Source organism: Gopherus evgoodei, chromosome 7 (genome assembly GCF_007399415.2).
Source record: "Gopherus evgoodei ecotype Sinaloan lineage chromosome 7, rGopEvg1_v1.p, whole genome shotgun sequence".
Taxonomy (NCBI): Eukaryota; Metazoa; Chordata; order Testudines; family Testudinidae; genus Gopherus; species Gopherus evgoodei.
The window spans coordinates 13,949,737-13,963,267 of NC_044328.1; the positions used below are offsets into that span (position 1 = coordinate 13,949,737).

General features: G+C 41.2%; 1 protein-coding gene across 4 annotated transcripts in view; it reads left to right on the top strand.

Annotated features, from left to right (window-relative positions):
• ATRNL1 (attractin like 1) overlaps window positions 1–13,531 on the top strand; it is a 1,022,247-nt gene that overhangs the window by 468,314 nt on the left and 540,402 nt on the right. The gene's annotated exons all lie outside the window — the stretch shown is intronic.

Genomic DNA, 13,531 nt, shown 5'->3' on the forward strand with positions numbered 1-13,531 from the left:
GGAATTAGTTCCTGTTGCTTGTTGTAGCACTCAACCTGTTACAACTCTTAAAAATAAAGGAAGAGAAATGTCTGGGGTTTTTTTTTATTTGAAAACTCTGATTATATTTTATTAAAAAAATATCATTTGACAACCCCTCCCCTCTTCCATAGAAGATGATAGATCAATACTTTGTGTTGATTATGCTGTTGCTGCTGGTGGATTTTGAAACTCATGCCCCTGGCAGTATGTTTTATCAGAAATGTAAGTGGATAAGATAGGAAATAGTTAAAGTTGCACAGCAAATGACCACATTTGTTACATTACATATACAATGGTGGACACTGGTAGTAGTGAGGATCAGTTGACTGTTTACACATTGTGTGTTAGATGTAAGGGAGTTAAGGCATGAATGATGGAACTTCAGTGAAAGTTCAAAAATCAGTTATCCTAGTTTGAAATAGGTCTGGTGGTAACCCTAACTTAGATACAGTACAAGTGTGAGAGAGAGATATTTTGGTCACAAATGACAAACGTGGTCTACAGATCATGGCAAACTGACCTGAAGAAGAGCTTTGTGTGGGTCAAAAATTTGTCTCTCTCACCAAAATAACTTGGCCCAATAAAAGATACTACCTCACCCAACTTGTGTGTCAGAGGTGATCTATAGCAATTGATAGTGGAACTCAGTCACAAAAGCCAAATTTCTGCAAATAGAATATGAATATGAATCAGATTGTACTCAACAAACTCTTAATGAAAATACGGCATAATACCTGTAAAGTGCAGAAAGGAGAAGCAAAATGTCTTGTATAATATATAGATGAAAATACGCCTTGTAGAACTAGCATGAATAGAGAGTGCCCTAAATAGAAAAATGTGGGAAGACTGCCTGTGACAAGGCTGGCATTGGAATGATGAAGGAGGTTCCTACTATAACTTTGAAAGAGATTTGAGGAAATAAAAATAGCATGGCACTATTCTTTGATTTTTTTTCCCCCTACAAAGGCAATTTGCCTTTTTATTCACAAAATTAGTCACAGCAATCTAGTCACACAGAATTGTTATGAGAATGTACCAGCTGAGGCACAGAATCTTCTCATTTTCCTTTTACCAAAAGAGTGACGACTGTGGAAAAAATGGATCATATTTTATTCTACATAATCCAACAAAAAACCCTCAACAAAACATGAATACCCAGTTGTACTTGTATTGGGCAAGTACAATATGATAAATTTGCTGGAATCTTTTCTTAATCTAATAAAATAAGTGCTCGGTGAAACAATAATTTAAATAATCTAGGAATGAAAAGAAATAATCTGGCTGTAATGAATAGAATTATCAAACAGTAGTTTATTACCTATCTTCTAGAAACCAGAGATAATTCAGAAAACAAGTTCACTAAGGAGCGAAACATACCAACCCCAAAACTCTGTGCTTAATTCCCAGCTACACCAAGTTTACATAGCTGTAAGCCACCTTTCCCTTCCCTTGATCTCAGGGTGTCTGGGGGTGAATGTACTGCTCTAATTTACCTTACTAGCAGCTATCTGCTGCGCTGGAACTCATAGCACTCTGCCTCCAGTGTGCCGACATGGAATGGGAAGAAGCTGGGTGCGTAGTGTTTAACCTCTTGAGTACCATCTCCAATCAAATGTTAATTAATAATATAAGGAATTCCTATATCCATTGTGACTGTGTAAATTACTAATATGTCAAATAAATGTAGCGTGAACTATTTGAATGCTCTGTGTTATCTGTTGAAATGACAACCGAATTTTTATAACAATTTTGCCTTTTAACAGTTCATTTAAAAAAAAACATAGTTCAGGAAACCCCCTTTCATTGTAGGCCTCTTGTTTTATGTGACTGCCTCAAAGGATCCTCACTTTTATCTTTCTTGTGTCCTTCAACCAATTTTTATCCCCTCTATTGCAGCCAGCAACATTGCCAGTATAGCCTCTTCCAATCAATTCTGGTGACTGACTGCCCATTGTCAGTTCCTATCTTGGCAATGAGCAACCACTCTCAGTAAAATCTTTCACTATCCACAAGCCTAGCTTCCAGAATAGGCGTGCTTTTAGTTAGTACCTTAAGTGGGTGGGAAACAATGTGGATTAAGAGCATCAGCAATTCAGCATCTCTGGATTGCAAGATAGGCACCTATACATCTATAAAGTCAAATAGGAAGCCAGCAGCCTGATCATATGATAGCTGGAGTTTGTAACACCACCTATTATTAAAGTTGCCCCACACTTCTCATTATAAGACCCTGTTATCAGTTGCTTATAACTTTGCCTTAACCATTTGTACTGAAATTTTCCATGCTGGATGTCTGCCTCCGGCTGAATTGTTGGGGAAAGTTTTAGCCAAACAGTTCAGCTGTTTCTAGGAATGATACTGGGGGAAACATGCCCATGTTAAAAAATTCTATTGGCTGTTTTTTGAAAACTTCTAGCATTCCAATGCTTTGGAGCAGGAACTTGAAATTGGACAGCGGGTGGCCTTTGTGTGAGAGAGGTGCTTTTTGACATCCAGTGAAAAGCTGCCCACATTTGGTTGCATTATATAAGCCTTTAAAATAAACAGTTTGTGCATGCTCAGTTGAGACTTTGGGAAATTTAGCTTCTCAATTCCTTGAAAAGAATAGTGTCTGCACTATGTATGCTCCAGCTTGAGGCTAAGTAGAACTTTTCCTGCAATTGCAACTCAGCTACTGTGATCTGTGCCAGGTGTGAATCTGGGCAGCTGAACTGAGAGCAGGAAGACACACTCTCCTATGCTTTTAATGACTCCTTTGCTAGGCCCAGGCAGCATGGAGGAGGAAGCTACTTGATCAAAGGCAGAGAAGACAAAAGAAGAACCTGTGCAGTAGGAAAGAAAAGGTTGGAACAAGGAGCAGTGGGTGGATGGGAGACTACAATTGCCTGGGCAGGGAGACTGGGAGTGAGCCAATAAGTGGGATGAGGCTGAGACAAAATCAGGGTGTTGTGGGGAGAACTGAGACTGGCTGGACAGAGAGACTGAGACAAGGAGCCAGGGATGAGGAGCTGAGAGAGGGAGATTGGGAGCCAGCAGGGAGCAGGAATATGGTCATGGGTAGGTAGCACTAGAGGCCAGGATGGACTGGGAAGACACGTGAGATGAAGAGGCAGAATGAGGGAAACAGAATGGCTGGAAAAGAAGACTGGTACAGGTAGTCTGGAAGCATGAGTGTAAGACTAGCTGGACAAGATGGAATTCTGATGAAGAGCTGAGGTAGGGAAGAAACAGAACTGGAACAGGAGGAAGAGGTGGCAGCAGGGCAGAAGGGATCATGATTGAGGGGAATAGGCAAAAGATTCTGTGCTCACTAAAGCCTCACAGAGTCTGGAATACAATCCAAGATTTCTGAGTTGCACCATTCCTCTGCTGTCAGCAAATATCTGTGAAAGCCACTGGCAGAGTGTCACATCCTCTTCTAGTGCTGGCCCACGTAGAGGGGTGACTACTACAGCTATTAATTTCTCTGTTAGCTCAAATAGCTGAGCTTTTTTGTGGTGGATCTAAAGATTCTATCCTACTAGTGATGATCCATATGAATGTCAATATGATGTCATGTGAATGAATTTCTGTTTTTTGTTTCAAGTTTGCTTTTTTAAAAAACGTAGGAAATTACACATAGACAATCTATGTTAAAATAACAGTAGTAAGGTTGTTTGTAGTTTTTCTGTAGCTGCATTGGTCCCAGGATATGAGAGACACAAGGTAGCTGAGATAATATCTTTTATTGAACCAACTTCTGTTGGCGAAAGAGACAAGCTTCTGAGCTACACAGAGTTCTTCAGGTCTGGGAAAGGTAATCAGAGTCGCAGCTAAATACGGGCTGGAATAGATTGTTGAGCATAGAAGTAGGCAATTAACATTTCCCTGGTCATGGGACAAAGGAGGGCTAGTGGCTTACACATTGTTGTAAAGAGACATTAAACCAATTTCTCTGTTCAATCCATGATTTGTAATGTCTAGCAAAGTTATGAATTTCAGCTCCCAAGGTTGTCTTTTGAAGGTGTTATGCAGGTTTCCTTGGAGGACAGTGTCTGTGAGATCAGATATGGAGTGATCATTTTGTAAAAATTGTTTGCCTGCGAGTGACCATGTTTTTGTCTTTTATCATTTTTCTGTGTTAGTTCATTCAAGACCGTAATAGTTGTATGGGTTCGCCCGCATAATTGTTGTGGGGACATCAATTTGTAATCTTACTAACTGTCGGCCAACTGGGAGAAGGGAGGTCTAGCCTAGTGACTAGAGTTGGCAAGAGGCCTAGTGGCCAGAGTCAGTCATCAAGAGCTCCAAGCCAAGAGTCAAGCTGTAATCAGGAGCCAAACTGGAGGTCAGGAACTGGAGTGAGCAGGGTAGCAGACAAGGAGTGGTTCAAAGCAGAGGCAGGACGGAGTCAATGCTGGGTGCAAGGCAAGAGCAGCAGAAACACAGGAGCAGGCACAGTGCTGGATATGAGCCTTGAGAAGCTTACGAGCCAGCCTGTTGGCATCAGCTGCCATTCAGGCTGCATGGCTCCTTAGTCAGCCTGCTGCAAACCAGCTGTACTGATGAGGCTGCCTGGACACTATCTATGCTGCAGGCCATGATTCCTCACAATATCCTGCCACTCCTTCAAAGGTGCTGTCTAGGGGTCTTGGGACCTGGTTTCTCAGGGTAAGCATTATGGAAGACTCACAGGAGGGCCAGGGCCTGAATGTGGTCTGTGGGTTCCCCTGAACACTCGTCTGGCCATACTTGTCCCAGTCAATTTGCTATTGTAATTTCCCCAGACCGACGAGAGTCCAAAATCTGCTGAACCACTTATTCTTCTTGGCCCTGAATGGTTATAGGTGGAGGAGGAGGAGCAGTATGGAGTAGGAAAGGGTTCTTGATGGATGCTACCTGGAATCCCCATATTAACCCATCATATAATTATGATATATTTCATATAAAGCATGGGATGTAAGATATCATATGAAAGGTCATGATTTGCTGAAACCCATTGTTCTGTCCAAATATGTATATACCTCGTGTGTATGAAGTTGAGATTTTGCTGTATGGTTGTTACTGGAATATGCTGTAAGTTTGATAGTCTATACTGCTAGGTGATGATCCATTCCCAGGAGGGTGTTAAGCAACCATTAATCAGCAGGGGTTTTGTAAACAAGGAATTTACAGTACTTTAAGGGGGATGCACAAGCATCACATAGTGGGGGATTTCTCAATTCTGTGATTCAGCAAAGCCCACCAGAACATATCAGAGCTAGTGCTTTCCAGGCACATAGACTGAGGATATAAAATAGGGGACAAGTGGCATCATGCTTTTGCCTTTCTTCTCCCCCAACTATGCGGTAGCAACAAGAAGACAAAGACTTAAGCTGAGAACACTGGTCCCAGGCTTAAAGAGGAAGCCTGCGTGTTAAGAACTATAACCTACCTACAACATCCAGTGGGGTGAGAAAAACTGCTTGATCCAAATATAGTCTAACATAATAAGGTTTAAGATTTAGACTACATGCTTGCCTTTCATTTTCTTTTGGTAACTGTCTCTGACCTATTGTGCTTACCACTTAAAATCTATCTTTCTGTAGATATTTAGAAATGTGTTTTATGTTTTATCTACAACAGTGTGTTTTGCTTGAAGTGCTTGGGAAATCTCAGCTCAGATTGCAAAGGCTAGTGTGTGTCCTCTCACATCGAGGAAGGGGCAGAATGGATAATAAACTTACACTAGTCAGGTTTCTTACCAGGGCAGGATGGTACAGTTCTGGGATTTAAGGCTAGGGGCTTGGGAGATTTGCTGGTGCCTTTTTCTGTGTGATTTCTTGAGTGGCTCATGGACCAGTCATGCAATTTAGCTGAGTGTGAGGCTCCACATGCTGTTGTGCTGTGATAACAGTGCCTGGAGGGGTTTGATGCTTGTCACTAGCAAAGCATTATGAGAGACAAGCCAGGCTGAAGAGCTAAGGGGGCACAGCAATACCCCAGTTTCAGGTTGTACCCTGGGAATCCTGTCACAATGGTTTTAAAAGTGAGACATGGAAGATGGGGTGAATCTTGAGAGAATCTGGTAGCTGCAACTTGAAGGTAACTGGGTTAATCTGTTCATGATCTGGATGGGTCACAGGTACTTGTGGTCCAGCTTTGCAGCGGGGTGGGATGATCACTGGTTCTGAGTGGACAACCAAATCTTATCCCCCTGCTCCAAAACCAGGTGTTGGCAGGTGGGACCAGTTGGCGTACCATTTGTAGGTAGCCTTGGTGACTTTTAACTGCCTCTGGACTTCTTGTTGTGCCTGCCGGATGCAGGTTCTGAGTTTGGTAACAGCAGGCATTGAGGACTCAGCAGAGATCTCTGGATGAGCACAGAGATAGAAACCATAGTTAGCAAAGAAGGGAGTCTGCTTGGTGGAAGCATGTATGGCATTGTTGTATATGAACTCGGCATGAGGGATCAGGGACATCCAATCATCTTGATGATAATTCAGGAAGAAATATAGGTATTACTCAAGGATCTGAATGACCCACTCCATCTGCCCATTGGTGCTGGGGTGATAGACTGTTGGAGTCAAGGTCTCGATCCTCAGGCAGCATAGAAATTCTTAGTAGAAGTGGGAAATAAACTGGGATCCTTAGTCAGACACCACTCCCATGGGCAAATCATGGAGACAGAAGATGTTGCTCACAAACAGGTGGGCTGTCTCCTGAACAAAGGAAAGTGCTTGCCATGGAACAAAATGCACCATCTTAGTTAAGTGGTCAAGGCCTTGGTAAGGCAGTAATTCCACAAACAATCCATGAAAACAATGGTGCAATGCTGAGGTGGAGTAGGTGAGGGCTGGAGGAGACCCAGTAGTCTTTAACAGAGAGGTCTTGGTCCAGGTGCAATGGTCACAGGACTCCATGTAGGACGCAACAGAGGTGCATACAGCTGTCTACCAAAAGTTCCTGGAAAACAGGTGTTGGGTCTTGGAACGACCAGAGTGGCCTGCTAGGGGAGCATCATGGCAGAGTTGTAGGACTCAAAGCAAGTGGCCCCTTCAGGCACATAAAATATGTCCTTCATGGTATAATGTCCCGTCTTGGAATGTGAAGCCTGTAGAGGTATAGTCCTCATCGTGGTCCAAGACTTGAAAGGTTTGGATAGCAAGGGATCGATAGGCAACTGAATATGGATAGAGAATAACAGTTCACAGGCTATGTGCAGGAAATGAAGTTTGAGGCTTGCGTATTATGGATGTTGTCTCCTCACTGGGTTTGTAGCACTCATGCTTTTGTGACAACACATCTGCCTTCCTGTTCCTTGTCCCCAGCCTGTAGGTGACCACAAACTCAAATTGCATAAAGAAGAGGGACCAGAGTGCATGCTGCTGGTTCAGGTGCTTGGCCATTTTTAAGTATTGTGATTTTTTGTGATTGATCAGAACTTGGACTGGGAATCTAGCACCCACCAGAAGATGGCACCATTCTTCAAAGTCTGCTTTGATAGCCAGCAATTCCTTGTCCAGAACATCATAGTTTACCTGAGCGGAAGTGAGTGTTCTTGTGTAAAAGGCACATCGGTGAAGCTGACCATCAGGAACAGCATGTTGGGAAAGGACTGCCCCATTATGAAGTTTGAAGCATCTGCCTCTACTGTGAACTGTCTGGCAGGGTCTGAGTGGATCAGGATGGGGACTTTGATGAACTTCTGTTTCAGATTATCAAAGGCAGCCTGTGCTTCTGGGAACCATGAACATTCGGTCCCTTTCATATCAAGGCTGTACGAGGGCTAGCCAAAGTAGAGAACCCTGGAATAAATAATCTATTCTGTGGACATTCTTCAGTGCCACCCAATCTGTGATGGCTGCCTCCTTTGAAGGGTCCATTTCCAGCCCCTGAGTGGAGATGACATATCTAAGGAATTCAGCTGCATTTCTCCTGTTTGACATATTAAAGATTCTGGCATAGCTTTTCAAGAATGCTATGCACATGCTGTTTGTGAAGAGCCAGGTCTTTGGAGAAAATCAGAATGTCATCAAGGTAGATGATGACAAAGTGGTCTAGCATATATCCAAATATATTGTTCATACAATGTTGCATACTCTGAAGGGCATGACTAGAAATTCGTAGTGGCTGTATCTAGTACAAAAGGTGGTCTTTCACTCATCTCCCTCCTGCATGTGCCTCAGGTTATAAGCCTCATGCAGATCTAACTTTGTGAAAATACAGGCCATGTGGAGCTGGTCTAAGAGCTCATTGATAAGGGGGAATGGTTTCATATGGTCACCTTGTTCAGGCCCAATAGTCAGTGCATGCATGGCCACAAGGAGCCATCTTTCTTCTTAATGAAAAAGATAGGAGCACCTGCTGGAGATGTGGATGGGCAGATGAAAACCTTCTGAAGTTTCTCCTGCAAGTACATGTGGAGAGAGAACAAAGTTCAGTTTTGGAGAGGGCCTATATCCAATCAAATGAGATCTTGGCTTCAGGCTAGAAATTGCTTGGGCAATTGTAAGTGTGATGTAGGGGCAGGATATCTATCTTTCCCTTGTCAGAAACATCAGAGAAGTCACAATACTTGTGGGGGATGTTGGCCAAAGCAGGAGGGGCCTCAGTGGATGCTGAAGAAGGTGTGTAGTGAATGAGGCGGGGATTGTAGGGCGAGAAAGGACGATTTCATAGTTAAGGCAGTTGAATGATGCCCTGGAGAATCATATTCTATCCAGGGGCGGCTCCAGGCCCCAGTACGCCAAGCGTGTGTTTGGGGTGGCAAGACACTGGGGGCGCTCTGCCAGTTGCCGCAAGGGTGGCAGACAGGTTGCCGTGCTTGGGGCCGCAAAATGCCTAGAGCCGCCCCTGATTCTGTCCCTCTCTTTGCCTCAAACTTCCTGATTCTTGTCAAGGTACTTAAACCAAACTTTTCAGAGCTGGTACCTAATTGTGTGTTCCTTATTTTCTGGCTGCTTGACTTGAGACCTTAGAGTCTGATTTGCAGAAGTGCTGAGCACTCTCAGCTGCAACTGAAATCAATGGGAGTTGTGCTTGGAACATATACAATGCTATGCAATGCTACGTAGCCTGGAAAAATTAGGTTCCATGTATCTCAGATTGGGCACCCAAATTAGATAATTTTGTCCTTAATCTCTCTGTGTCTCAGTTCCCCATCTGTAAAATGGGGATATCATCCCTTGTCTCATGACAGTGAATTCATTAATGTTTGTGAAGCATCAGATATTTATAATAATTAGCACCAAAAGAATGAAGTTAAGAAATATTTCACAAAGACTTGACTAGAAGAATAGGTCTATTCATGCATGCATAAAACTCTCATTAACCTTATCAAGAGTCGTGGGCACTCAAAGAGGGAAAATAGTGCTTTAAAAATAAATAGCAATGCAGAAGTTAAAGCATTGCTTTAAAATTTATTTTTCTATTTAATTAAATGGCTACTTTGTTTTGCCTAATTATTGTTGTACTTGCACATGAGTTCATTACTGGCATGTTGAATTGTTTCTAATGATTCTTTTGTCTTTCTTAATTGAGGAAGTAGTCAAGGTTTTTTTTTAGGATTCAAAACAAAATTGTGAAAAGGCTACCAGAACAATAAGCCCCAGCTGTATTTGACCATAGAAATAACTGATGTGATGTTGGTTAATATGGTGCACATGAAGATCTTGATTCTCCAGTGCCCCCTGCACCTTATGCAATCATACATACCACTGGAAAGTGGATTTAAAATGCTGCTGTTCTGACTTAGTATCATTTTTCCTTGCTTTGCAATGGTGTAAGTGACAGATTACTAGAGCTAGGTGAAAAATATTTTATTTTGGGGCGACCAATACTATTCACGAATTTGACACATTTGCTGAATAGTTTTAGCCAAAAAAAACTTGGAAAAGGGGGAGCTAGATTCAGAGAGAGACTTAGGCAACATTCATAAAATGAAGGTGGTAGTGATGGTGCTGCCAGCTCTTCCCTATAATATTTTATAGTCCTACTGTTAAGAATATTCACCTGGGATGTGAGGCACCCAGGTTCAGTTCTCCACTCTACCTCATGTGGATAAGAGAGTTTAAATCTGGGTCTCTGACATTGTATCTGGGTGCCTCAACCACCAGGCAGATAGGATATTCGGCGGAGGTGTGTGTGTCTCTCTTCTCCCTGTCCTCCCCTTACCCCAGCTGAAGCTTTTCCACCTTGTATAAATACTTATTGGACCAGAGAGGGCCAGTGAGTCTGACTGTATAGCCTGGTGATTAGGGGATTCACTGGGGTGAGAAACTCAGGTTCTAGAGTCTGCTTCAGTGAAGGTGGAACTCCAACGTACTGCAATATTATATTTTTAAAATAGGTGCAGTGAGTGAACAGAAACAAATATGACAGTAGAACAAAGAAAGAAAAAAATAATGAATAACAGATATAAAATAAAGATTTCACAGATACAGTATAAAATTGATAGAAGACTGTCTATTATATCAGATTTCTAGAGCTTTTAAACTGTTGAAAGTGTAACAATAAATAAAATACAAATAGGCTACGTTATGTAAAATATATATAAAAATCAAAAGTTTCGTTAAAAATAGAAGATAACATTGATTTTTATGTCTCACACTCTTCTTTAAAATTTGTTCGATAGTTAAGAGAAAAATCTATGCAACGTGCAAGACATTTAATAGCCTTGTCTTTTTAGAAAATCATTATAGCTAATTAACACTTTGTGAATGAAAAACGTGCTGGGAATTAAATTTGGATGGGGGAAAGTGTGTCTTGGACAGAACTGAAACTCATGGTCCTGATAAAAAATATTATTTTTCTTTCACTTTTATATTGTTTTGTCTTTAAGAATACAAAGTAATACAATATAACATTTAAACATCTTAATAAAAGCACACAAACATAAGCAATGATAATGTCATATTCACACATACAAATCATCTTTACCTAGTAAAAGAGCAAAAAGAAACCAAGCTGTCAAAGGGGAACATAAAGTATATCAATCATTCGCTTCCAGCAAAATTGAAATTATCTGTTGGAACCTAATAAAAGAACATAATGTTATAATTCTGCATATTGCATTGAGAAATTTATTTCTTTGTTATATAGCCTTATAGATGTGATGAGCAGCTGGTATGTTTTTACCTTTTACCTCTGATTATTAGTTCACGCTCCATTTGTATAAATGTGGAGAGGATTTAGCCAAGTAACAGCATTGTTTGTTCAGCTGGGCTGTGATATCTGGAAGCCAACTTATTCATCCTAAAGTCTACTTGGAAATAACCATTGTTTGAATGAGATGCAGGCCAGACAGATAAAGCACCGTAAGAGTGCCTTTTAGTTGGTGTTGAACTACAGGTGGTAGAGTAGTGGTGATTGTATATGCTGTTTGAGTGCTTTACTATCAGCATTTTCACTCTCTTGCCCATGCTGCAGAAAGTTACACTGGAAGATTCTTACTTTCCATTTAATTGGGATCAGTGCTGGTTTTTCCCCTAATTAAAGTTTATTTGTTGTTGTGATTGTGTCTCTTATAAACACAAAAAGGCTCATGAAAAGTAAAGGTTAAAGGCGCTGAAATCATAATTGGTTTAATACATACTTGCAACAGAAACAAAAGTATATGGAGCCAGATCCTCAGCTAGTGGAAATTACTTGATATAAGTGCATATTAATTCTTATCTCAAGGAATCAATGTTGATAAATATTGTATGCAATTTAAATTAATGTAATTTCTGTTTGTTTTAAGTACTTCATACAACAGGTCTGAATCCCATAATATAACTGGAACTCGTACCCGCAGTGAACGCTGTTTTGCTTGGAATCATTCTTTTAGAGTATAAATGTGTTACTGAGCAGCATGGCAATTGATTCACATTCTGATACTCTGAGTGCCCAGAATACCTTAATTTCTTACCTATCTCATATGGGTATTCCTGCACTGCTGTAGCTCTCTAGTATAGCCGTAGCTTTGATTACAAAATGTTGCCATATAAAACCAATTTTTATTCTCTTTGGTAATTTACGGTTATTGTGTTGCAGATGCAAGGCCAAGAAAAAAGTGGAAGTCTTGCTGTAAACTATTGTAGATAGTAAAGATATGGGGAGTTATCTAGTTCACCATCTTTTAGCATTGGGAGAGGCTGTTATTTTTTCCTGAATAACAAGATCCTTTTTCCTTGGCATTTACTTTACAAAACACAGATTAAATGAGAGTAGCACAGTATCTGTGAAACTGCTAACATTAGTGATGTTGACATATAGCTAAAGGAAAAAATATTCATCTTTATAGTATAACAGACAATGAAAAGCTAAATATTTTGAAGTAATTGAAAATACGTATTTCTGGGAAATGATTTTGTTGACTGCTAAGTAACTTCAATTTTAAAAGATTAAATGTAGCTTTTCATCTTCTGTTTATTTTATTTCATTTTATTTTACTTTTTAAAGTCATGTGCACATAAGATGCCAAAATCTCGTCGTCAGAACACGTGGCCTGGGGTCTACTCTTACCCTCTCACTGTGTGATCTTATGCAGATCACTTAAGCTTCTTGGCTGAGATTCTGTGCTGCACCTCTAAGAGATCACAGCATAAGGCCAAGTGGCAGACTGTAGTACCTTTAAGACATCTTTGTATTCTTCAAATTCTGAGCTGCTCCATGGTCCCTAGTGTAACGTTAACAGCCCTGGAGGCCAGTCTAGCTTATACCAGCCTGCCCCTTTCTAGCTATGGTCCATAGCACTGCTGAGACTCTCCACAGTGCTGTGTTGTGACCCTGTTCCTGATATGGCCCTCCCACCTCAGAATGCAGCCTATTGTCTTCCACAGTTCCTCTGTTGGCTGGTCCCAGGGTTTTGAGAGCCCTTTTGCATCACTCCTAGCCCTTTTACTTGTCATAAAGTTGCTGGACCAGGGGTGACAGTCTTACTCTTTGTCTACCTACATTTGTTTATCTACCTATTCAGTCAATGGGGATCACAATATTTAGTAATTATATAAGGACCCTATCATGAGGGATAGCAAGACTTTCTTAATTATGTTTGTAAAACTATATAAGTGCAGATGTACCTCTTAGCTAAGCCTTCCTTGCCACTCCTCTTCTTCCTCTCCTTCTCCCTTGTGGTTTTGCACTTTGCTCATTACTTAGGCTCCCCTTCTTTAATGATGACAGGACAAGCAGCTGCCTCTATGCTGAGTCCACTGCACTGCCACTCACCACTTCTGCTCAATCTGGTCAGCCACAGAGTACTGCAAGGAAATGCCAGATTTCAGATCATGACCTAGATTCCCTGTGATACTGCACAGAAGACTTCTGTCAATAGCAGGAAGATGCCATCAGACCCAACAGAAAAGCATCATCTGAGACTGATATAACTTCTTCCTCCCTTGACCCTGCCTTCCACTTCCTTAATAGTTGTTACTAGTTTTGTTCAGAGGAGCATAGGTTTTATATATGTAAGATGAGGCTCTGTAGGCATTAGTGACTAACAGAATTTCATGGAAAGAGGTCTGATTAGAGGACACCAAAAATCATTGTTGGGTGTTGTTGCCTGACA